This window comes from Ovis canadensis, chromosome 3 (assembly GCF_042477335.2).
Source record: "Ovis canadensis isolate MfBH-ARS-UI-01 breed Bighorn chromosome 3, ARS-UI_OviCan_v2, whole genome shotgun sequence".
NCBI classification, from domain to species: Eukaryota; Metazoa; Chordata; class Mammalia; order Artiodactyla; family Bovidae; genus Ovis; species Ovis canadensis.
Window position 1 is genome coordinate 188,531,347 of NC_091247.1, and position 24,669 is coordinate 188,556,015.

The 24,669-nt window shown below is 38.5% G+C and overlaps 1 protein-coding gene across 9 annotated transcripts in view; it reads right to left on the minus strand.

The window, feature by feature from the left end:
- FGD4 (FYVE, RhoGEF and PH domain containing 4) overlaps positions 1 to 24,669 on the minus strand; it is a 289,247-nt gene that overhangs the window by 175,800 nt on the left and 88,778 nt on the right. The window contains exons 2-3 of one of the 9 annotated variants that reach the window (XM_069585368.1): positions 22,001 to 22,720; positions 20,877 to 20,983 (exon numbers count right to left, since the gene is read on the minus strand). The exons of 7 other annotated variants lie outside the window; for them this stretch is intronic. The gene's annotated coding sequence lies outside the window, so the exon portion shown is untranslated. Of the gene's footprint in view, positions 1 to 13,664; positions 14,025 to 20,876; positions 20,984 to 22,000; positions 22,721 to 24,669 lie in introns of those variants that run through there. One more of the 9 variants, XM_069585366.1, reaches the window with a different exon arrangement.

Below are 24,669 nucleotides of genomic sequence, written 5' to 3' on the forward strand. Positions count from 1 at the left end.
CAACACCGAAATCATATTGATTATATTCTTTTCAAGATGGAGAAGCTCTATACAGTCAGCAAAAACAAGACTGGGAGCGGAGTGTGGCTCAGATCATGAATTCCTTATTGCCAAATTCAGACTTAAGTTGAAGAAAGTGGGGAAAAACACTAGACCATTCAGGCACAACCTAAATCAAATCCCCTATGATTATACAGTGGAAGTGACAAATATATATAAGGGACTAGATCTGACTGACAGAGTGCCTGATGAACTATGAATAGAGGTTCGTGATATTGTTCAGGAGACAGGGAGCAAGACAACCACCCCCCTACCCCCCCCCAAAAATGGAAAAAGCAAAATGGCTGTCTGGGGAAGTGTTATAAATAGCTGTGAAAAGAAGAGAAGCAAAAGGCAAAGGAGAAAAGGAAAGTATATCCATTTGAATGCAGAGTTCCAAAGAATAGCAAGGAGAGATAAGAAAGCCTTTTTCAATGATCCATGCAAAGAAACAGAGGAAAATAGTAGAATGGGAAAGACTACAGATCTCTTCAGGAAAATTAGAGATACGAAGGGAACATTTCATGCAATGATGGGCTCAATAAAGGACAAAAATGGTATGGAGCTAACAGAAGCAGAAGATATTAAGAAGAGGTGGCAAGAATACACAGAACTGTACAAAAAAGATCTTCACGACACAGATAATCACAATGGTGTGATCACTCACCTAGAGCCAGACATCCTGGAATGTGAAGTCAAGTGGCCATAAGAAGCATCACTACAAACAAAGCTAGTGGAGGTGATGGAATTCCAGTAGAGCTATTTCAAATCCTAAAAGATGATGCTGTGAAAGTGCTGCACTCAATATGCCAGCAAATTTGAAAAACTCAGCAGTGGCCACAGGACTGGAAAAGGTCAGTTTTCATTCCAATCCCAAAGAAAGGCAATGCCAAAGAATGCTCAAACTACTGCACAATTGCATTCATCTCACATGCTAGCCAAGTAGTGTTCAAAATTCTCCAAGCCAGGCTTCAGCAGTACGTGAACCATGAACTTTCAGATGTTCGAGCAGGTTTTAGAAAAGGCGAGGAACCAGAGATCAAATTGCCAACGTCTGCTGGATCATCGAAAAAGCAAGGGAGTTTCAGGAAAACATCTATTTCTGCTTTATTGACTATGCCAAAGCTTTTGACTATGAGGATCACAATAAATTTTGGAAAATTCTAAAAGAGATGGGAATACCAGACCACCTGACCTGCCTCTAGAGAAATCTGTATGCAGGTCAGAAAGCAAGAGTTAGAACTGGACATGGAACAACAGACGGGTTCCAAATAGGAAAAGGAGTACGTCAAGGCTGTATATTGTCACCCTGCTTATTTAACTTATATGCAGAGTACATCATGAGAAATGCTGGGATGGATGAAGCACAAGCTGGAATCAAGATTGCTGGGAGAAATATCAATAACCTCACATATGCAGATGACACTACCTGTATGGCAGAAAGTGAAGAACTAAAGAGCCTTTTGAGGAAAGTGAAAGAGGAGAGTGAAAAAGTTGGCTTAAAGCTCAACATTCAGAAAATGAAGATCATGGCATCCGGTCCCATCACTTCATGGGAAATAGATGGGGAAACAGAGGAAACAGCGTCAGACTTTATTTTTCTGGGCTCCAAAATCACTGCAGATGGTGACTGCAGCCATGAAATTAAAAGATGCTTACTCCTTGGAAGGGAAGTTATGACCAACCTAGACAGTATATTGAAAAGCAGAGAGATTACTTTGCCAACAAAGGTCCGTCTAGTCAAGGCTATGCTTTTTCCAGTAGTCATGTATGGATGTGAGAGTTGGTCTGTGAAGAAAGCTGAGAGCTGAAGAATTGATGCTTTTGAACTGTGGTGTTGGAGAAGACTCTTGAGAGTCCCTTGGACTGCAAGGAGATCCAACCAGTCCATCCTGAAGGAGACCAGTCCTGTGTGTTCATTGGAAGGACTGATGCTAAGGCTGAAACTCCAATACTTTGGCCACCTCATACGAAGAGTTGACTCACTGGAAAAGACCCTGATGCTGGGAGGGATTGGGGGCAGGAGAAGGGGATGACAGAGGATGAGATGGCTGGATGGCATCACAGACTTGATGGACATGAGTTTGGGTAAACTCCAGGAGTTGGTGATGGACGGGGAGACCTGTCATGTTGCAGTCCATGGTGTCGCAAAGAGTTGGAAACGACTGAGTTACTGAACTGAACTGAAAATGAAACAGGCACTGAGAAGGCAAAATAGTAATGCATATTAAATACCATAAAACTTCACATTATCTACCTTTGCCACTTGGGGTGAGCTATCCTAAACAAAGTATACACATAAAAATGACTGTATAATGTTATTTGAAAAAGGAAAAAATTAGAAGGAGCCTAATAGTTTAATAAGTTATTTTATAAATATAGTCCTTTCCCCAAGATAAGGTCAGCTCAAAGTATTTAGGGGCCACACAATATTTTCTTAGTTGAATGAGTTAAAGAAGCTTTACTAAGCATTTAAGTAATTTTTGGGCTACTCACAAAAAAATACTGACTTGAACTTGTCCAATTTAAATTAGGGTAATTTCCAGGCCCCTTATAGTATTATATAATAAAGGTCCCAATATTATGTCACAGATCTGTATTTATTAGATAAATTATCATCTCAAACTAAAGTGATAAGTTTCCTATTCTTTTTTTCATTTAAATAATGGATTAAAGTTTGGGTATACCTAAAACTTTCTACTAGAATTGTCTAATAACTCTCCTGGAATTTGAAATGAGATTTTTTTTTTCTATTAAGATAAACATTATTATATTTTAAATGTAAGAGTTCATACTAAAATATCACTTTATAATTTACATAACTTGTAGTTATGATGTACATCAATGTAAGCAAGCATGTATGCTTACAACAGATTACCTTTATGAAACAGGATGGTATCTAAAAAATCTTGCATATTATGTATAAACAGAAAATGCTAATAATATTAACCCCAACTCTAGAGACAGACATCCTGGAGTGTGAAGTCAAGTAATCCTTAGTCAAGCATTACTACAAACAAAGTTAATGGAGGTGATGGAATTCTAGCTGAGCCATTTTCAATTCTAAAAGATGATGCTATTAAAGTGCTGCAGTGAAAATGTCAGCAAATTTGGAAAAGTTAGTAGTGGCCACAGGACTGCAAAAAGGTCAGTTTTCATTATAATCCCAAAGAAAGGCAATGCCAAAGAATGTTCAAACTACTGTACCATTGTGCTCACATCACAAACTAGCAAGGTAATGCTAAAAATCCTTTAAGCTAGGCTTCAACAGTATGTGAACTGAGAACTTCCAGATGTACAAGCTGGATTTAGAAAAGGCAGGGGAACCAAGATCAAATTGCCAACATCCGTTGGATCATGGAAAAAGCAAGAAAATTCCAGAAAAATTATCTACTGCTTCACTGACTACACTAAAGCCTTTGACTGTGTGGATCACAATGAACTATGGAAAATTTTTAAAGGGATGGGAATACCAAACCACCTTACCTGCCTCCTGAGAAACCTGCATGCAGGTCAAGAAGCAACAGTCAGAACCAGACACAGAACAACAGACTGGTTCCAAACTGGGAAAGGAGTACATCAAGGCTGTATACTGTCACCCTGTCTATTTAATTTATGCAGACTCCCTGAGTGCTCAGTCACTTTAGTCTTGTCCAGCTCTTTGTGACCCTATGGACTGTAGCCTTCCAAGCTCCTCTATCCATGGGAGTCTCCAGGCAAGGATACTGGAGTGGATTGCCATGCCCTCATCAAGGAGAGATTTTCTGCCCAGGAATCGAACCTGCATCTCTGCACTGTAGGCAGATTCTTTATGGCTGAGCCACTGAGGAAAGCCCTATATGCACAGTACCCAATGTGAAATGCCAGGCTGGATGAATCACAAACTGAAATCAAGATTGCTGGAAGAAAGTGAAGAGGAACTAAAGAGCTCTTGACAAAGGTCAAAGAGGAAAGTGAAAAAGCTGGCTTGAAACTCAACATTCAAAAAATTAAGATCATGGCACCCAGTCACATCACTTCATGGCAAATAGACAGGGCAGGAGGGGAATGGAAACAGTGATAGATTTTATTTTCCTGGGCTCCAAAATCACTGTGGATGGTGACTGCAGCCATGGACGCTTGCTCCTTGGAAGTGCATTAAATCTAGACAGTGCATTAAAAAGCAGAGATATTATTTTGCCAATAAAGATCCGTATAGTCAAAGGTATGGTTTTTCCAGTAGTCAGATGTAGGAGTAGGCCGAGTGCCGAAAGAACTTACACTTTCGAACTGTGGTACTAGACAAGACTCTTGAGACTCCCTTGGACATCAAGATCAAACCAGGCAATCCTAAAGGAAATCAAGCTGAATAGTCATTGGAAGGACTGATGGTAAAACTAAAGCTCCAATACTTTGGCCACCTTATGCAAAGAGCCAACTAACTGGAAAAGACCCAGATGCTGGGTGCTCTGATTGCTCTCTTTTTCAATTTCAGTTCTGTACCACTTCACTCACTCAGTAGAGGATGAACAAGAAAAATACTCTCCCATTTGTCAAGCCAACTTGGGTACTCTCCCTTAGCCACAAATGCCTAGTATAATCTTAAATCTGCCTTAGCAACAATCATTGTAGACCTTAAAACAACTTTCACATAATCCAATCCTTGCCTATCACCTCTTTCAAAATGTGACTCAAATTCATTGCCTCATGCTTTATCCCACAGACTTTGGCAGCCCCTCTATTACAATTTCATATCTCTTTCACAAAAGCTACTTGCTTTGCATACCTTCCCCTAATATCTAATTGAATTTTTAAAAATAATCATTCCAAAGTAAATTTCTTTTTCTAACATGGGGGTTGAAAAGGATTTTAGAGGTCATCTAATTCTTCATACCTGATAGATGAACCTATTCCATAGTATCTCTTATCAATGTTTATCTATTTTCTATCTGAGTACTACCAGTGATAGGAAAAAGCTTTTGAACAGTGCATTCTACTTTTTAAAAATTTATTATTAAATCCATCCATAAGGTTTTATTATACAATTTGTAACACTACTACATATTAGCTTAGTTACTATTACTTTACCTAGGACAAGTTTATCTTTCCTGCCAGATTATAATTTGCTTTTTTGAGTATTTTTTATAAGCATAAAATTATTATATGGCCACTGTTAACCATTTAAAATCTAAAGAAAAATTATGAAGACAACAAAAGTGATTCTAAAATCTAGCGTTTGGTGTAATTCCCTCTAGTATTTTTTTCTATGTATTATATAAAATGCAACCTAGTATAGCACACACAACATAATTTACATTTCATTGTAAGTATCTTCTTACATGTTTTGAAAACATGTCTTTAATATTTGCATAACCTACAATCTCATGAAGAGTCATTAGCCATTTCCCTATTTTTGAACATGTTAGTGGTTTCCCATTTCTTCCCATTCCCACCAGAGAATGTGATGTGATGTGATAAATGATTCACTAAATCACTCAGTAACTTCCTACTGGCAGATTTCTAAAATTGGGACTGTGAGGTCAAAGAACATGAACATCCTTAGCTCTGTTGATACAAGTAACAAAAAGTGTGTTCTTCTATTTGCTTACTTTACCCCGCTTTCAAAGAGTGCTTGTTTCACAGAACTTTCTGAGTAGATAGCTAAGCCAAGCGACCTTGTAGTCTATGATCACATCTGATGGGACCAAGGGTAACTGCTGACCAAAGCTTAGCCCATCAGAGTCTAAGTCCAAGATATCAGTAATTGGCACTTCTGTGTTTCTACCAGGCACTGGTACTAGGAAGCGGTATAATCAAGATTTGCAATAGCCATGTTTTGTTTTGGGGTTTTTTTCGCCATGCAAACAGAAATGCGGAAGGGGTTAGTCTGAAGAACAGGGAGTTGTAACAGTCCTGTTTGCAGGCTCCTCTGAGGCCTAGATGAATTTACTGCCCCTTGGCTCCTGGAGATGCCTTTCATTTTTTTTAATACATCCCTCTTTTCTCTTGAGTTATATTTTCTTCTATTCCTTGCCACAAAGGGTTCTCTAGTTAAGATAAAATATATTACTACATTGTTTCCCCAAAAGTTAAATCAATGCATACTGTAATCTGAAGTAATATTGTTATTGAAGCATATGGGGGTGCCAATGGAAAATACAACCATTCAGTAAATTTTTTGCCAGTGTAATAAAAGAAAAAAATTTTTTTTGACTGCCAGTTATATAAAACTTTTTTCTCATATATTAGGCATTTGTGTTTCCTCCTTTTTGAAGTACCTGTTCATGTCAGATATTTAGTTAGCTTAGCACAGCTGTGTCCGACTCTTTGCAACCCCACGAAGTGTAGCCTGCCAGGCTCCTCAGTTCATGCAGTTTTCTAGGCAAGAACACTGGAGTGGGTTGCCATTGCCTCCTTCAGGGAATCTTCCCAACCCAGTGATCAAACCTGCATCTCCTGTGTCTCCTGCATTGCAGGCGGATTCTTTACCCACTGGGTCACCTGGGATGCGCCTATACAAAACTTTTTTTCCTCACGTATTAGGCATTTGTACTTCTTCCTTTATCAAATATCTGTTCATGTTCCTAGATAACTATTTAAAGTCTTCTTAAACACAGTAGTCATTTATTCTCTCTCTCCCTTTCTCTCTTTGGAATCTTGTTTCTACACCACTGGTATCATAAAATTTGTTATATTTTTCTAAGTTAATGCAATGGCTTTCTAATTGAAACTGAGCATAACAGCTAAGATTATAGGATTGAAGTAGAACCGATCAAGGTTTTAATCCCAGTTAATCATTTAATTATTAGTGAGCTTGAAAATAGTATGTATCTAATAGGAACAGTTTTATTTATTCAATAAAGATGAATTCCAGTTATTTCAAATGTTTAATAAAGGTTAAACTAGATGATAAATGTATTCTGCATGGTCTGACATATAGAAAACACAAAAAGTCGGTACTGTAGTTATAGCAGTTGTATTGTAAGTGCATTTAAACTGGCTTGAACTGAACTATATATGTTTCGCAAATATAAAACACCTGTACCAGAAAGCACACAAACACAGGTGCAGCAGTCAAAGGCAACAATGCTCGTGGTCTCTGTCGTGGGAGTCAGACTGAGAGATCATGAGCCTGTTGCTTCCTCTTACTGCATAGAGCATGACCCCTAAATACAAAAGGAATTATTTCATCTGGTGCCCAAGCAAAACAGCAGCAATCTATTTCAACCCTGGGAGCAGAGGGGAACACATGCTGGATTGGACTTAATGAGAGAGTTGATCTCCAAAGTTATGCCCTCCTAAAGGAATTCTCAAGGACTTTTTGGACTCTATGCAAGTTTTACTTAGTGTGCTGACTTTAAAATCTAAATATCAAGAGTAAATATGACTTAATTATATTGTGGTGGTAATGACAACATAAGAAAAATCTTGCCTGGTATGGATGAAGATGAAGATGAGAAAAAGAAGAACTCAGGCTGTCTTGGAAGTTGTTCTCTCCAATATTTTCATCATTTTAACTACCAGTTATCTTTTTAGATGACAAAATTGAAGATTTATTCCTCAGATGTTTAAAACTATTCAAAGGTTTCTCATTCTTTATAGGATACAGTAAAAACTTCTATGCAAACCAAGGTTTCTGTTCTCAAAGCCTGTCCTACCTTACTTAGCTCAAACTCTACACTCAGCTACCAGCATGCCTCCCTGCATTTGCTGCTGCAGACTAGAATTCCAAGCCCATGTTACCTGTATAGTCGGGCACCTGTTCCTCTGTCTTCCACACCCCTCCTGCACTGTGTCGCCAATCATACTGAATGCAACTGACTGGTTAACAGATTGTTAGCTGAGTACCAGGTGAGCACAGACCTGTGAGAACATGTCTAATTATGTTCTTTATGCAGAATCTAGCAAGGGGAGGTGGACGTGCAAAAAGTCTTCTTTCGGAAGTGATGAATGCATTATGGCATGTTTCACACGTGTACACGTGCACGGGTGCTAAGTCACTGCAGTCGTGTCCGACTCTTTGTGACCCAATAGACTGCAGCCTGCCAGGCTCCTCTGTCCACGGGACTTTCCAGGCAAGGGTACTGGAGTGGGTTGTCATACCCTCTTCCAGGAGATCTTCCCAACCCAGGTGTCAAACCCGTGTCTCTTACATCTCCTGCATTCAGGTGGGTTCTTTACCTCTAGTGCCACCTGGGAAGCCCCTGATTAAGTATGTACAGTTTTTTGTATGTCAATCATGCCTCAATAAAGGGTTTTTTTTTTTAAGCATTTGTTAAAATAAATGAATGTGAGGGATGAGAGAGGGAATGGAAGAGATCAAAGAAAAATTATCCTATAGAGAGAAGGCTAATAGTACTCCTAGGTTCTCACTGCTAACCATAGAAAATTATTTTAATATTCATGGGATTATTACTGAAGCCCCTCAGAGAACCAAATGGTTTTTTAATATTATCTCTTTTAATATCCACAATAACTCCAAAAGTTCTAACAAATGGGGAGACAGGTTTAAGGAACTTGCCTAGAGACCTCCAGAGTAGACAGTATGTGAGATGGGACTAATCTAGGTCTGCTTGTGCTCTTAGCCGTTGTCCTGAAGTAGACACTACTTCCCATGTTCTCCCATTAAATTCTGACTTTGGAAAAGAGCATATAGTCAACATTAAGTCCTGAAAGAAAAGACACATGGTATGGTTTTGCAGCACCAGGTAAACAAGGAATGGTCCTGATAACAGGCTTACCTCAATTTCCACGGGAATAAAGTGGGGATAACAACACATTCCTAGCTTTCCTGGATCAACCTGGTGGCTTATCATTTGTGACTCAGCTTATATGAGATCTCCCCCACTCAAAGTAAAATTTGTTGCCCTAAAATCCCGTAACACATTACATTTTGTGTTCACATACTCGTCATTATTCAAAATTACACTGTTCATTTATTTTTTTAACTGTGTATTATCTGTCTCCCTCTCTATTACATAAGACCACTAAAGAACCTGACCATTGTGTTCCATGCCCTGTCCTCCACACCTGCAACATTGCCCAGCACAGAGTAAATGTTCAATAAACATGTGATAAGTGAATGATAGCAGTAACAGAGCCAAAGAAGCAATGTCTTAGTGGACAGTAGGGGGGTCCTGAGCAAGGTGAAGCAAGTGGGTGGGGTGAGCACAACAGAGCAGAAGGAGGCCAGATAAGCAAACAGGTTTTATGTCTCCACCAATGTCCACAGAAGAAAGTGCATTAACTCGGAACAGAAATATACTAACCAGGTGACAACTGGGCCCTGGAATGGAATGGTATTTGCCCTCAGGCTGTCCTTCCTCAGTGCTCTACCCCCACCCACTCTGGGCTTCAAAATCACCAAGCAACATCCTGATCATGATTTTACGACTATAAACACGGATACAAGGGCAAGAATCTGCAAATTAAGAAACACAAACATCTAGTTGACCTGGCAGTTACTTTTGTTTTTTTAACGTTTGGGCGTTTATGGAAATATATATTTCTTATGACCCTGATTATTGAGGGAATTATCTTTCAAAGTTGCCCCTCTTTGGGTGCACTGAAAATTGTATCTGTGAGACTTTAGGGTGATACCCCAATGTTCTGTTCCTCATGAAGGTAACAATGTAGGAAGTAAGTTGGCTTTGCCCGTATCTTTGTACTCAACATGCGATAGTTAACATTAGCTGTTTCTGCAACTCAAGTTCTGTGATCCTGCACAGGCTGCTTAATTCTTATGGGCCTCAGAGTCTTCTGACAGATCCAGTCTTTAAATTATGTGAAAATAAACATCTAGCAATGTATAGCAATGTGCTTGCCTTATGGAAATACATCTTGCCTCGTAATTCATGAATCTGGGGTCAGGGCCAGGAAATTGGCAAAAATTTAAAAACAACACAGGAATTAAGCAGACAGGGAAGAAGGAAACAACTACTTACAGGGGAAGTTGGTAACTCAACACCTTTATTACAAAAGAACAATGTAGCCCCCACAGATTAGGGTTATCTGTAAAACTATGGAAGTTTTTTCAGATAAGGTATCCCTAGATACTTCCATACAACTCCATCAAGTCATCACTGGGCTTTAAGTGGCAACAATCGAATAAGAAAGGCATGAGTATATTACACAAAACTGTTCCAAGGATCTGCTTCTGCCTACATAGAGCCATGCACTGCCAATGTATAGAAAGTTTGCCTTTTTATTTTACAGAAGCATAGAAGCAGTTATAAAAACAGAACAAATATCTCAGAAGAAACTGATGATAATCAACTATGTGGCACATTCACAGGAAGAAAAATCCTGCCAAATGCAACCACCTTTGAGCCACAGCTTTTGGGTGAATTTACATCTTTCATGTGCACATTTTATAGGCATCACACCCTGCAGCTCTACATCTAACACAGCAATGCAAAATTGTACTGATGCACAATGTTAACAATTCATTCTAAGCACTTCTTGAAACCATGGCAATATGGAATTGTGGGAGAGGGCAAAAGAAGGCAATTTTCAGTACGTCTATTTTAAAAAGTCACATTTTTATGCAAATAGCTTCAATATTACCAGGAACATGACAACAAAGCAGCATCAGCAATGACAGCATAAGCAGGTTCTTCTTCCCTTCAAATCCCTACTGCTCCATCGTCTGTCCAAGGGCCAAATGGATCATCATGGCCAAAAACAGTTAACAGCAAAAATGGATTATAAATCAGTATCTCAAAAGCAAAAGACAGAGTCAGTTTAGAAGTGAGACTGAATGTGGTCATAAGAAAACTGTAAGAATTTAACTGATGTTTATGAGCTCTGTGGTCTACTTGTTGAAATAGTTGTCAGGCAGCCTTCCAGCATTAAGTGTCAAAGAAGCAGATAGACTTGACTGTTCATACTGCACCAGTGGTGGACTGAGATGCCAACTATTCATATTATTATGGATTTGAATCATTCCAGGTACTTTATTCAGTTTCCAATTTTTTATCTATATAATAATACCTTTAATGGCCCCCGACTCCAGTAGTCTTGCCTGGAAAATCCCATGGATGGAGGAGCCTGGTGGGCTGCTCCATGGGGTCACTAAGAGTCGGACACGACTGAGCGACTTCACTTTCACTTTTCACTTTCATGCATTGGAGAAGGAAATGGCAACCCACTCCAATGTTCTTGCCTGGAGAATCCCAGGGACGGGGGAGCCTGGTGGGCTTCCGTCTCTGGGGTCACTTAGAGTCAGACACGACTGAAGTGACTTAGCAGCAGCAATAATACCTTTATAAGAAATAACTCTGAATAAGGGTTGCTTTACATATTTAAAAACATAAAGCTAAATTTTCCATTTAGTAAAATCTTAAGTTGTATTAAAGGAGACTTAAAAGCCTCATGCCATTGAGAAGTTGGAAGAAGGGTCAGAAAGCACTGAATCTAGCACCTCCCTCCACCTTCAGAGACAAGGCGAGTGAGAAACAGGAAGCAATGCTTCCCAGCTGACCTGACATTTTCAACTTGTCACCACAAGACTGTGGACACAGTGGAAGGTGTCCCCACTGACAACGTCTGTGAGTGGAAGTGAACATCTCCCCATGAGCAACACCAGGTCCAAAGACCACATTCCCTCACGGGAACTACACATCATGGGACTGTGCACTCCTGTCCCCCAGGCACCCTACTAGGAATCACAAGTGTTCCAGGGCCTATCCTGCTGCCCACTCCTCTTCACCAATTTTAGAAAGTATAATCTTAGGCTTCTTGTCAGTGGCTGATGGACCAAAGTTTTTCAACACTTTTAAATACCCTGTGGCTTTATTGTTTATTACTCAGAAAAATTCAGCCAAGAAACATATTAATAAACATGTTTACAAGTTAAAACAAATAAATGCCTCCCAATACCTATAAATGCTGGGATACATTCTGTGTAAATACCCACTTTAAAAAAAACCACAATCTTACAACTTCAACTCAGTAACAATCATAGCAGTAAGGAAATTCACGAGTACTTAGGGAACTTGAGAGGTGTACTGATTTGCCCAGTTCACTTCAACTGCTTGAGCAATCACATCCCAGGCACACGGAATACTCTAGTACTTCATACCCATTCACCCACAGGCCTTTTGAGATTTCTAAGATACAAGGTAATTAAGGCAATACAAACAGCCTAAATGTACATGCTTTTAAATTATCTCATTTCCTCTCAAAACTTATATTGCTTATCAACAACTGTTTTTATGAGCAAAAATTTCATCCAAATAATACAACATTCACTTCAAATTTTTTTACAGATGCTGCTAAGGAAATTTTCAGGTAGATACATGTCTATTGTTAGTGAAAAAGATGCTTTTTAGAGGTAGTATATACCTGATCTGATTTTACCTATTAAAAAACTTGAGAATTATAAGAATAATACAATGTAAATAGCCCAGTAAGCACAAAAGAAGGTAAGAATTTTAACTACAATAACTCAACAACAACAAATACCAAGAACCCATAATTAGCAGTCAAGCTTGAAAACCTGAAGTAAGAACATGAGTCCTTGACCAGTACAAGGTTATCTAATTTTATTCTACAATCAGAAAAAGAAAATCAAAGTAAGGCCTGTTAACAATGACCTGTTCTAGCTCTCTGGGCAGCCAGTGACCCACTGACATGAACGTCCAAGATGACAGCAGAACAGCACAATTAAAGGAACTAACGCTGCATTAGCAAATCCTCTCTTTGCAACCCCTTCCCATATCAAATAAAAATGGCAGACCCAGCTAGAGGCACATATCCCTGGCACTATGGTTTAAATGACAGGAAAACTTACACAAAAGAAGTATCCAGAGTATAGACAGCACTCTTTTTGTTTTTCACTTTTATGTTTTAGGGCACAGTTTTGGGAAAGGGTATATACAATGCTGCCTTACAAAGGATATAGAAGTCCCTTGTTTGAGCTACCAACCTCTTAGCCACACAGAAAAATGTCAGTCATCCATTTGTTAGCACCAAAATCTCCTTCTATTGCTTACAATATGCAGCACACATTTTAAGGGGCTGTTCAAACAGAAAAACAAAGGAAACCCTTGAAACAGAAGCAGATCCTCCGAGCTTTGCCCTTTCCTTTATCACTCTGCCTATATGCCTGCTGTTAAAGCACTGTCACATTGCTTCCACATGCTCACGCCCTCGAAACTTGTGCAAAAGCATTGCAAAATTAACTGCATAAACATCACATTACAAAACATGAGCTAGTAATGTGAAGGCAGTCACGTGGGCCAGAATAATGATGAATAAAATCATAACCTACAAATGTCCCTGACCTGAGGCATTTTCTTATTTGAAGAAGACATTGAACACGTTGTGGCCATGAGTATATTTCGAGTATTGGTACAATTCACTCTGAGAAATCATTTAAAATCACTGTCTTTTTGCCACTTTCAGAAGTCATATTACAATTTTGACTAAATTTTTAAAGATTAAAAAATAATTATTTCATTTTTCAACATCAATATGTAACTGTACAGGTATAACTGAGCTGCTTAAAATCAATACAACAGAAGTGTGTAATACTGGAGGCTCCTTCCAGAAGAGCTTACAGCTCCCTTTCCGGAAACCACATGGAGATAATGCCCCACACCAAATGTAGTACAAACAAGATACATAGTACTAGAATTACTTACCTTATAAAAGCTGAATTTATTCCTTTTGGTTAGTAGTCACAAATTGTTAAGAAGTAAAACTCCCTTCATCTGTTCTTCTAGTGAGCCAAATCTAGCTCCCATTAACCCAGTCCATTGCAGATAATTCCACACTGCACACGCTCCCAGTTCCCACCCCAGCAAGGATAATCACATTCCGACGGGGAGTGAACAGATGGTGGATTCCATGGTAACCAGCCCTCCTAAGGCGATTGGTAGAATTGTGTGACTACTGCTTATTGGGTAACAATCGCTGTCTTTGTGCTCCAGCCTTGCAAATCCTAACGGAAGGAACATATAGCCACTCACATGTGCTGGGGCTTGCCTAGCAGGTGTTTGGCTATTTAAACAAGGCAATGCAGGCCAATTAAAAGCTGTCCTGCAAATCTACCCTTGGAGGTACAAAGCGCTAACATGCCAGATAGTGTCCACTGCTCATTCACAGAAAAAGGTCACATGAGGCTTAACTTGACAAACAGAAAATAAAACTTGAAAGTAAACTTGAAAATTCAAGATAACACATTTCAGAAATCTAAGCTGTATCAGCAAGTCCTTTCTGTTGATTTACAATCCACATCAAAAAACCTGGTTTTGTATTTAGACTTTTTAAAATAAAATTTTCAAATTTGTAAAACTTAGCTTCAAAATAAGTTTTCAAAATCAACTGTCCTATAAATATACACATATTAATTTTTTAAACTTATATGAATTGATTTTTACTGTTTTTGTTTTCTGGGGGAGAGGGAGAGGCTACTGAACTTAACATTTTCATCAGGACCTTATCCAACTATACGACTGAAATCTCTTGGTTATGTACTCTCTACGGGCTTTAATTTGTTTCTGCATCCATGAAAGTTCAATGCCGATTCAGCAGGAAAAGAGCTTCCCCTGAATTCATGGTATTCAAGGAATCAGAGAATATGTCCTTGGAAGAGCAAAATGACTGAAAACCAAATACATACTCCATCAAGACCAACTACTGGAAATAATGTATAAATGTAAAACAGACAAAGTCTGGGCACTCAAAATAAATCCAACAGAAATAAATTTTTCAAAGGCAAAGAAAAGAAATAATTAGGATAGGCCTAAAGCAAAACTCCTGGTGGATCAGACTGTAAAGCGTCCACCTACAATGCAGGATACCCAGGTTCAATCCCTGGGTTGGGAAGATCTCCTGGAGAAGGGAATGGCAACCCACTCTGGTATTCATGCCCCTCCCCCCTCATAAAAAGGGGCTCAAAGAAATTTTGGGGCTTCCCTGGTGTCTCAGAGGTTAAAGCATCTGTCTGCATTGTGGGAGACCTGGGTTCGATCCCTGGGTCACGAAGATCCCCTGGAGAAGGAAACGGCAACACATTCCAGTATTCTTGCCTGGAGAATCCCATGGATGGAGGAGCCTGGTGGGCTACAGTCCACAGGGTCGCAGAGTCGGACACGACTGAGTGACTTAACTTTCACTTAAAGCAAAAACTAAACAACTGTAAGCTGTGACTAGACTTTTATGTCTTAATTACCTCCTTGCTTTACAGTTGGCCACTATCTTAAATTCAGGACTTCTTTTCTTGGAATGAACAGAAATGAGACACAAATGTTGAAAGGAAAAAGATAAAATCATTACTTGCAGATGATATGATTGTATTGCTAGGGGGAAACTTAAAGAAATCAAAGAGATTATTTATATCACCTGAAATTTAATGATGTGGCTAAATATATCAAAATAATTCCTTTATAAGGCAAAAACACCAGAACATCAATAAAATGAAATTTGCTAACATCAGCAACAAATAGTATATTGGGTTGGCCAAAAAGTTTATTACGGTTTTTCTGTGACATCTAATAATACTCTGGAATACTATCAAGAACTCTGTATGAACTATTTGGGGGACAAAGAATGAACTATCAGAAGTATTAATAAAAGAAAACTAAATGGAGAAAAATAATGCATTGCTGGATACAAAGATCCATTTTAAAGATGCCAACTCTTTTCAAATTACCAGTCTTTTAGTAAATTTATATATAAACATATATGTAATACATATATACATTCTTCTAGTAAAATGTCCAGCATACTTTACAAAAGAAATTTAACAAGGTGATCCTCAAGTTTATGTGGATTTTTAAAAAATGAAAATTCTATGAGAGGACTAGTAATAGGTAAAATAACTGTACCAAGTTTTAAAAATATTATAAATACATAGCTATCTCCCAAATTTATAATTCCAGGATAAACCTCTCTTTCTAAGAATTGCAGACTTCTACAACTAACTATCTACTGAACATCTCTGCCTGAATATTTAATAAAAATCTTGAACATAGCACCCCAAAACTTAACTCCTAATTTCTCCTCCAAATCGGCTCCTCCTGCATCCTTCCTTGTTTTTGGAAACAGCAACCCCACTCTTCCAGTCACTCAAGCTGAATGCCTGAGAGCCCATCTTTGACTTTTCTCTTTCTTTGACATCTTCACATCCAACCTGACAGCTCATGATGTGGGCTATTTCTTCCAATATGGCCACTTCTTACCACCTCCACCACTCCCACCTGGTCGAAGACATACCATCTCTCTCCTAGATTCCTTAATAATTTCCTAATTAAACTCTCTACTTCCACTTCGCCTTGTATAGGCTATAAAACCTAAGCAGATTATGCGAATTCTCTTCTCAAAACTGACTTTCCCTTGCACTGCGGATAAATGTTGTATTCTGTTTAAAGATTTAAAAGCCCTTAATAACCTGCACCTCACCTCCATCACTTGATTCCTCTCCCACAACCCCCCCCTTGCTTTCCGTGAGGCTCTCTAAGCAGAATCTCACATTCTGTCCTCTTCTCAGCACTTTTTCAGTAACTTGGACAGTGACAACATTTACCACAGGCCAGAGATTCTCTTCGCGTATCTCCACTTACAAACCGAGAGCCCCTCAAAGCTAGGGACTTTTCCACTCTGAGCTCTGTCAAGCAAAGGTCCTTATACATAGTATTTACGGAATCTGCTGAATGAATAGCAGCTTGCTGAAAAACTTTTTATTCTATGGCAAATTTAGAGGAAACAAGAATCTAATAATAGATGAATGGTTACCCAAACTGGAATATACTCAACTTGATAGAATATCATGAAATTATTAAAAATATGGTCACAAGAACTATAGGGCATAAGGGAAATGTCAGCTGGTATACTAATAATGATATTCTATTTGCTGAGTCCCTCGTCTGTGCTAGGAACTATAATAAGCATTCATAAATATTTTATTTAAATCTCACAGGGATTATGAAGTAGGTATTACTATCATAATTTTTTGGTCATGGAAACCGAGACTCAGAAACTAAGTTCTTTGCCCTACATCTCACTGCTGAGACTAGAATCTCCAGTGAGGCCAAAGCTCGGGTCTGATCATTACGCCACACTACCTCCTGGAAGCACAGGGGAAAAAGTACATAACTGAGCATTTGCTATGAACAACTGCAATAAAAAACGAGAGATTCTTAGAAACCAAAGCCTAAGCCTACCTATCTCAAAATTATAAGAGCAATTGTGAAGAAGAGATTTTACTGGTATTTTCCTTTGTCTGTTTTCCAAAAATCTTAATGTCATAAATGATAATTTTCTAGAAGTAATATTTATTCTTCCTACATGTATTTTTCAAAGTTTATCTCACTATATTCTTGGGTGGATCTACGATCAAGACAATAGAAAAAAATGAAAATGAATCTAGCTCACTACTTCTAGGAAACTGATTCTGTGGGAATCACTCAGAAAGGAAAAAAAAAAAAACAGATCTAAGAAAAGCAAGTAAGCAGTAGTGTCCTTTTTAGCTCCAAGTTCACCTCTGGCTGTTCTGCCATTGTCTCCACAATAGCGCCTTAAGCCACACTGCTCAGAGTCTAATAATAGGGTCCCCATACTTAAGCTGTAGGGCACGTGACAAAGAGTCAATAATCCCCATAAAGGTTCTCAAGATATAAAGTTGTTGGGAACAGTGAAGCCTGATATCTTCTTCAAATACTGGGCAGTTGGCAATGTTGCCTACAAGCTGTTACAATAGTTACTGTGTCAGTTAAGCAGTGATCAAATAACCCTAGGAGTACTATTCTATCTCCCTTCACTACTGAATCTGCACACAGACACATATTTTTGTAAGGAAGTTTTCAAGTCCTTAGCTTTTGCAAAGCTCAGTGGTAGAACCACTGTTTAAAATTTAAGAAACCTGGACTCTAGTCCCTGCTTAGCCACTGGTATGACATGGCAAGCCATTGCCCTCTCTGGTCCTGTGCATTTTAACTGCAGAATAAGAGAGCTGAGTTAGATCATCTTCAAAGATCTCTACCATTCTAAAATAACGAGAATGAATATTGGAAGGACGGTTCCTCTTCATCCTTACTAATTTCAGTGGAAAAGGAGGAAAAAGCACTACAAAGGCAAGAACAAATGTTTATTTTCCAGAATGAAATGGCACAGTAAAAGTTTCTGGGTACAATCCTTGGGTGTGGTAAGACGGAAAATTCTGAGCAGCGGGTATTACTAAAGTACCAGGTGAGATGGCAATGGTACCTGCACAAAGATGCCCCAGGTAGATACAATTTGAGTAACACTGACACCAGTTCTGATCTTGCCACATTCTCTTTTCCTTGCTGAAACTGCTTTTTGACAAGTAGCTTATATTATGAGGTGACTGGATATTGTTAGGGCTTTGTCTGTGAATATGAAACAGACTCAAATTACTCTCAATGTGTTCACAAATTAGTTTCATTGTGTTACAAACTCAAATTATTTTGTCTAAAAACACAGAATTTTGTATTTTTGCTTAACATTCTATGTAAGTTTTTTTTATTTGACTGTTTTTTCTTTTGCAACAAGTTCTTTAAAGAAGATTTAGAGCAAAAATACACATTTGTAAGGTACAAAGTACCTCACAAGCAAAAGCAAAAAAAACAACAACAACACTGAAATAAAAGGAACTTCTCTGTCCAGTTTGTAAGGTCTTAACAATGATGGACTAGGGAATTCTCTGGTGGTTCAATGGTTAGGACTCAACACTTTCACTGCTATAGTCCAGGTTCAATCCCTGGTGGGGAACTAATGTCTATAAGCTGCACTGCATGGCCCAAACCAGAACAAAACAGGATTCCCCTGGTGGTCCAGTAGCTAAGAATCCACCTACCAATGCTGGGGACATGGGTTCAATCCCTGCTCCAGGAAGATTCCACGTGCCTCGAGGGAACTAAGCCTGTGCGCCACAACTACTGAGCCCGTGCACCCTAGAGCCTATGCTCTGCAATAAGAGAAGCCACTGCAAAGAGAAGCCCACGCACCGCAACTAGAGAGCAGTCCCCACTCACCACAAGAGAAAGTCTGCACGCAGCAACGCAGACCCAGCACAGTCAAAAACAAACAAATACGAAATTTAAAAAAGAGAGGACTTTCTTTAAAAACAACAACAAAGAAAAGACAATGACGGAGAAACAATCTAGCCTGATTTGATGAAAGCATTTTCTTTTAATTGTCAATCATTCCTCTGACATGGTTAGCATAGCAGCAGTACTTTCCTTTCTAGGACCCGTCCAGCTACCATACTGCAAAGAAAAAAGTGTTGAGGGTAAGTCTACATTAGGGAGTTTCACAGTGCTAGCCCTTTTTTCATCAAACTCCAACCATCAGGACTCTAATCCAATTCTACCAATGCCCCAGGGATTTTTTTAATTAAAATTAAAAGGATATTATATCTCAGCCAAATGAGAATAATGGGATCCAATTTTTCACATCATTAGATTACTGCTATCTTCATTAGGGTAAAATTCCCTGTCTTTTCAGATATTTAATATTGATTCTAAAACAGAGGAGGGAGGAAAGTATACAAATAACTGGGTCCTAGTCTTCTGCCTTCCACATTCATCCTTACCCACATTCTTTCAGTAAGTGATGCATTTAAATTGGACTCTAGATGTTTTAATTCTTTTATCTTTGTCTAAGAAACTTTCTGAAATATACACAAGGGAAGACTCTCTATGTTGAGTACATATATATAACATATGTTTAGTCACTGAGTCATGTCCAACCCTTTTGCAACCCCATGGATCATAGCCCAGCAGGCTCCTCCATCCATGGGATTTTCCAGATGTGAATACCGGAATGGGTTGCCATTTCCTTCTCCGGGAACATAATATATATGCTAATATTAACTATATAGTGACTATATTTTTTCAAATATTTGTGACAAGTGGGAAAAGGATTAAGAACAAAGAATGTTCTATAAACAAGACTTATTGAGCATCTACAATTTGCAAAAGTTCTAACCTAAACTCCGAACACACAAAAAAAGGAGACACTGAGTTCCTTCTCTTGATGAGTTTTTAATATGTTCAAAATACAAAGACTTTCACCTCTTCGGGAGATGAGGGTTAGAAAGGCACTTACAACTGGGAAAGATGTCTAGCACTTGTTGTTCAGTCACCCTGTTGACTATCACTGTTCCCATTGTTTCCCCATCTGTTTGCCATGAAGTGATGGAATTGGATGCCATGATCTTCGTTTTTTGAATGCTGAGTTCTAAGTCAGCTTTTTCACTCTCCTCTTTCACCTTCATCAAGAGGCTCTTTAGTTCCTCTTTGCTTTCTGCCATAAGGGTGGTATCACCTGCATAACTGAGGTTATTGATATTTTTCCCGGCAATCTTGATTCTAGCTTGTGCTTCATCCAGCCTTGAGTTTTGCATGATGTACTCTGCATATAAGTTAAATAAGCAGGGTGACAATATACAGCTTTGACATACTCCTTTCCAAATTTTGAACCAGTCCTTTGTTTCATGTCTGGTTCTAACTATTGCTTCTTGACCTGCATACAGATTTTTCAGGAGGCAGGTAAGGTGGTCTGGTATTCCCATCTCTTTAAGAATTTTCTAGAGCTTATTGTGATCCACACAGTCAAAGGCTTTAGCATAGTCACTAAAGCAAAACTAGATGTTTTTCTGGAATTCTCTTGCTTTTTCTATGATCCAACAGACGTTGACAATTTGATCTGTGGTTCCTCTGCCTTTTCTAAATCCAGCTTGACCACGTGGGAATTCTTGGTTCATGTACTGTTAAAGTCTAGCTTGAAGAACCTTGAGCATTACTTTGCTAGCATATGAAATGAGTACAACTGTGCAGTAGTTTAAGGATTCTTTGGTATTGCCCTTCTTTGGGATTGGAATGAAAACTGACCTTTTCAGTCCTGTGGCCACAGCTGAGTTTTCCAAATTTGCTGGCATATTGAGTGTAGCACTTTAGGACTAGGTTAAGTGAAAAAAATATATCACACAAACATCATTCTGTAAAAACAACCAAAATATCAACATTATGAATGTTCTTTTTCATACTTTAGAGACTGAGATCAGGCTACAATGAAAATTGTATCAATCCCAGTTTTGTGCGCATAAAAATCCAAGGCTGAACAGTTAATCCTCGAAACTTAAAAAATATCCTTAAGGACCAAAGCATACAACTATTGCTCTAGATCAAATTTATGCAAAAACTGTTTAGTATTCTACAGGGTTTTCTTTGAAGAATGAAAGCAAATTCAGTAAAAACTGAATGATCAACTGAACCCTTATTGTTGAAGCCTAGGGATTTACAGACTTCCCTCTGAGATATTACAGTTTTGGTTCCAGACCATAGCAATAAAGCAAGTCATACGAATTTTTGGTATCCTGACACATATAAAAGTTATGGTTCCACTATAGTGTAGTCTATTAAGTGTGCAATAACAATGTACATACTTGAATTTAAAAATACTTTATTGTTAAAAACTGCTAACCATCATCTGACAATACAGGGTTACCACAAACCTTCAGTTTGTAAAAAAAAATAAAAATAAAAAGGCAGTATCTGCAAAGTGCAATAAAGTAAAGCATAAGAAAACAAGGTATGATTGTATTTACAGTCTCTAATCTGAGCTCATAAAATTAATTCTTTCTAACCTAGTTACTTTTTTTACCCCAAATCCAAACCGCAGAAAGAGAAAAGTAGCCTACTTTTGTGGGCAAGGACTAAAGTGTATCCAATTGTGAACATTTGTGGGTTGTGTGGGTGGCAGAGGTATGTATGTGGGATGAGTGGTGTGTGTGTGATATAGGAGTGTGCACAGATGGGTGAGAGGGGTGTGTGGGCAGGGGGGAAGTAAAGGGGTATTTGGGAAAGCTTCTTAATCTGACCTATAAATTATATCTAAACATTTAGTTTTTTTCTGGGGTAACCAGAGGACAACCACTTGAATAAGGGGCAAATCAACGTTAGTTAATGCTGTAAACACAGATTCCCAAACTCTGAGCAAGGCAAGGTATACTTACAAATATTCTTGCCCCACAAGTTATCAGTGGAATGACTTCTCAGCTACAAGCTCTGAGCTTTGAGGCTTTCATCTAAGAAACAGGCATAATATTTGGTACCTCCCTCTCAAGAAGATCAATGAGATCGCAAAGGTGAATCTTCTTGGAATACATAGAAAAGTATATAGTTGTAAGAAGTTTTAAACAAGTTTAAAAGGGCAGGAGGGAGGGAGACACAACTGTTTGTTCTGAGCCAAGAACAGCAAAGGATGACTTCCTGTCATGAGGGAAAAAAAACCCAAACACTGAAGTCTCTTCCAAAAAACAAAACCCCTCAAAACCCAAAATAAAACAAAAAGCTCTTGGTTCCATCCATATTCTTCTCAAGCTATCTAATCTCATCCTTTTTCTTGTTTATACTTCTCAAAACTTGGGAACCCCAGGTCACTGTCTCCATTTCCTCACCTCCCCTTTAGCCCACCTGTCTGACAAACACAGACCTGATCCTGCTTCCACAAAGGTCAGCAGGCCACTGCAATCAGCAGCCCACCCCTCCTACCCCATACTTCTCTGGGAGCATCTGACAGTGGTGACCGCATTTTCATTTTTCACATTCTTTCCTCCCGGGCGCCTTCACAGCTAACTCTCCTGCTTCTTTAGGACTCTCTCCAGTAAACTCCTCTCTTCTTTGCTTTAATCAGCAACTCTTCTCCCTCCTCCATCACATCCAATCAATCAGGGCTGTCTAATAAATATTTACTGAATAAACATTCATAAAACATATCATAAAACATTCATAAAACATAAATATGTTTAGATATTATACAGCAATTAGTAGGCAAAACATGAAGTTGCTAGTTCAAACATGGAACCCCAGTGACTGAATAGAAGGCTTTTCATCTTTATTAGAAGAAAACAAGCCAAATAATACCTTACTGAGTGTACAGTTGGAGGTGAGTAAAAGTAAAGGCCTTGTTACCTTCCCTCATAAGCTGAAAGTTGTATAGGAATTTAAATACTTCCTTGTCAAGTTCTTCAAGTCCCTTGCACTTGCAGTTCCCTCTGCTTCATATGTTTTATCCAGATTTTCCTCTTCCTTCCATAACACATTTCATGCAAATCTGCACTTTGATGCCACTTTCTCAGGTGGGCCTTTCTCTCCTCACAATCCCATTTTTGTCACTTTCTAGTAATCCCAGCGCTTTGGTCTTTGGTATTTAATAGCACTTATCACTGTACAACATTATATTAAATGCTTCTTTTTCACTCTTTTTATTTTTGGCTCTTAACCTATTTTTTAATGGACAAAAATCTCAACTGGGAACTTCATGAAAGGTCTCCAATAAGCATATAAAAATTATTATCAGAGACATGCAAATTATTAATCAGAGACATGCAAATTAAAATCACAAAATGATATACCTGCCACATGACTAAAATTGTTTTAGATAAAGTACTGGCTAGGAAGGGGAATTAGAATATTCACACACTAAAACCACTATGGAAAACCTTTAGGTAACATCTCCTAAAGCTGAACATACACACTTGCAACAATTCCACTAAATGATGTACAATAATGTGCACAGAAACTTTCATCATAGTAGTTAATGTCCATTAACAGCAAAATGGATATAAAATACTATTCACAATTTAGAAAAACCTACTGCTACAATATGCAATGGATAGGTCACAAGCTTTGGAGGCATGATCTTGGATTTGAATTCCAGGTAATACTATAATGCTGCTGTAACACTGAATATGTTGATAAGGGTTATAACCTTATAGAGTCTGCTTTCTCCACCAGAAAATTAAGGTCATATCACAGTTCTTACAAGCTTATTCTGAGGATTAGAAAGAATGTGCATACAATACAAAGTACTGTGTCTAACAGGTACTCAGTAAACAATAAGACTAGGATTCAGGAGATACAATTATACCACTCAGGATCAATTACCAATCCTTCTTATACATAAACTTTCTTCTGGTAAAATAAAGATGATGTTTCCCCTGACCTGCCAAACAAATCTGTAGCACTGCTGTTACCAACTCAGTCATCATGAAAACTACAACGATCAGATTATAGCATTTTATTATTCAGCTACTTTATGGACCAATTGCAGCTGTTGGCCCTAATGCCACAGGATCAAATGAGTTGGGAAGATGAAAACAAATGGGTTGGAGAAGCACCAAGAAGTATATAAACAGCGGGACAGAAGTCCAGTTGGTTCCATTTCAAAGCTGATTCTGAGGATGCTGTGAGCACTATATGCACACTCTGAAGAAGCATATGTAGGTTGGGATGGCTTAAAAAAAAAAATGTGGGCAAAGAAAAAAACCCTTGAACTACAGTGGCTTTCAGCCTAATTCTGAGTTTCCTTTGGTCTTATGTGTGTGAGTGTGAAGCCGCTCAGTCATGTCCGACTTTTTACGACCCCATGGACTGTAGTCTACCAGGCTCCTCCCTCCAAGGGATTCTCCAGGCAAGAGTACTGGAGTGGGTTGCCATTTCCTTCTCCAGGGGATCTTCCCAACCCAGGGGTCAAACCCGGGTCTCCCGCATTCCAGGCAGATGCTTTAACCTCTGAGCCAAATAAATCTATTCATACTTACCATTGGAGAATAAAAACTACAAGTCTGATAATAAATCCTATTTTGACTTATTTTTAATATAAAATATATGTATCTATATT